Source organism: Galeopterus variegatus, unplaced genomic scaffold (assembly GCF_000696425.1).
Source record: "Galeopterus variegatus unplaced genomic scaffold, G_variegatus-3.0.2 Scaffold2173, whole genome shotgun sequence".
Lineage (NCBI taxonomy): Eukaryota > Metazoa > Chordata > Mammalia > Dermoptera > Cynocephalidae > Galeopterus > Galeopterus variegatus.
Window position 1 is genome coordinate 200,643 of NW_007728284.1, and position 2,419 is coordinate 203,061.

The window sequence follows — 2,419 nt, forward strand, 5'->3', positions numbered from 1 at the left end:
TTGTTGCACGAAACCCCAGCGCAGGAGTACTGAGCAGCCTCTAGTAAACTACGCTGGGTCACCAGCTAAGAAAATCCTCGGGCGGAGCATCCCGAGCGTGTGCCGGAGAGGTCCGACTGCCCTAGTGAAGCTGGGCTGTGGATTCTTCACAAGTTGAGCCTTAGTGATCATTTGCCTGAAGTTAGCGCCTTGACGTGGGACAACCGGACACGTCACCGGGAGTGATACCTACGCGCCTTCCAGCAGCTGTGCTTCTAAAAACCTATTTCTAGAGATCTGAGATCCCCAGCCCGGCGCGCTGTCACCGTTAACCTTCTTTGTGTGCCGCCCGGACTCCCAGCTCCTGGCCCAGCCACCCAGCCCAGGTACAAAGAGATCAGACCTCGCCTCCCGCCTCCCTCGCACGCACTCTCGCCTGGGTTTCCCAACTCGACGCCGTCGGACAGCGGCAGGATGATTGCCTCGAATCTGCTCGCCCACTTTTTCACCGAGCTTAACCATGACCAAGTGCAAAAGGTCGACCAGTACCTTTACCACATGCGTCTGTCTGACGGCAACCTTCTGGAGATCTCTAAGCAGTTCCGCAAGGAGATGGAGAAAGGACTTGAAGCCTCTACCCACCCCAATGAGTCCGTGAAAATGCTGCCCACGTTTGTGAGGTCTACTCCAGATGGGACAGAACATGGAGAGTTTCTGGCTCTGGACCTGGGAGGGACCAACTTCTGTGTGCTTCGGGTAAGAGTAACGGACAATGGGCTCCAGAAGGTGGAGGTGGAGAACCAGATCTATGCCATCCCTGAGGAAATCATGCGTGGCAGCGGCAACGAGCTGTTTGACCACATTGCTGAGTGCCTGGCTAACATCATGGATAAGCTGCAAATCAAGAAGCTCCCACTGGGTTTCACCTTCTCGTTCCCCTGCCACCAGACTAAAGTGGACGAGAATTAACCTGGTCGCATGGACCAAGGGGTTCAAGTGCACTGGAAAGGAAGACAGAGAGACGTGGTGGATCTGATCCGGAAGGCCATCCAGTGGAGAGGGGACTGTGATATTGACATTGTGGCCGTGTTGAAAGACACAGTTGGAACCATGATGACCTGTGGTTATGATGATCACAACTGTGAGATCGGTTTAATCATGGGCACGGGCAACAATGCCTGCTACATGGATGACATGCGCCACATTGACATGGTGGAGGGCGACGAGGGGCGGATGTGTATCAACATGGAGTGGGGGGCCTTTGGGGACGACTGCACACTCAATGACATTCGCACGGAGTTTGACCACGAGATCGGCTTTTCGGGGCAAGCTCAGCCCAGAACTGCTCATCACAGGCTGCTTTGAGACCAAAAGTAGTGATGTGTTTCCGACTATTAAAGATTTGTTGTTGGTTTCCAAAAACGAACACTGGAAAGTGTATTATGAATGTCTGTCTTCCCAGACTTAGATAACAGGTCCTTGCTGACACTGCTTTGTCTGGTATAAAGACAGTGGATCTCTATCTTTTGGGTGAACTGAACACTACATCATCTCACATCCTTGAGCACCCCAGTCTACTGAAGATGTCATTATGTGCAATAAAGTACTAGTTGAATTAACTATGTGATGTTAACCATTAATAAATTTTAACATTTTTCAAAATAATAATTAAAAAAATTGCTATCTGGTCCTTTACAAAGAAAGTTTGCTGACCCCTGGGTTACAAAGAAATTTGGGTGTAATTGTCTGCTAGTTTTATGTGAAGCAGAAATGGTGATCAAAATTGACATAGTAGACAAAAAAAGAGAGTACGGGCTAGTCTTTGAGATTGCTTCTTTATCCAGTGCGCAAAAAGAAGTATAAGAGATAGAAATATCAGTCAAAAAGATAAATAACTTTAAGTGAACCTTCATTTAATTAAACATGTGAACTCTCAGACTATTTTATTGATGGGTATATTGGTTTCCAAGGGCTGCCTAAAACATTACTGTTAGTTGATTGGCTTATGATGTCAGAAATTTATTCTTTCGCAGTTCTGGGGGCCAAAACCCTGAAATCAAGGTGTCAACAGGACTATGCTCTGTCTGAGGACTCTGTGGGTGGATACTTCCTTGCCTTCTCATACCTTCTGCTGGTTTCAAGAAATCCTCAGCATTCCTTGGCTTATAGATATATCACTCCAAGCTCTGCCTCTATTGTCACATAACTTTTTCTTCAGTGTCACTACTCCTCTTTATACAAACACCAGTGATAGGATTTAGAGATCTCCCCAATGCAATACAAGCTTATTTTAGCTGCTTACATCTACAAAATCTCTATTTCCAAATAAAGTCACATTTATAGACTTGGAGGTGGACATAAGTTCTTAGAAGACACTATTCAACCTAGTGTGTTAGGTATGAAAACATACTCCCACGAGAAAAATTAATAAAGTTGCAAC

The 2,419-nt window shown here is 46.5% G+C and overlaps 1 pseudogene; it reads left to right on the forward strand.

The window, feature by feature from the left end:
• The first annotated feature begins 453 nt into the window (after positions 1-453).
• On the forward strand, positions 454-1,344 carry LOC103597043 (annotated as a pseudogene).
• Positions 1,345-2,419: the final 1,075 nt, after the last annotated feature.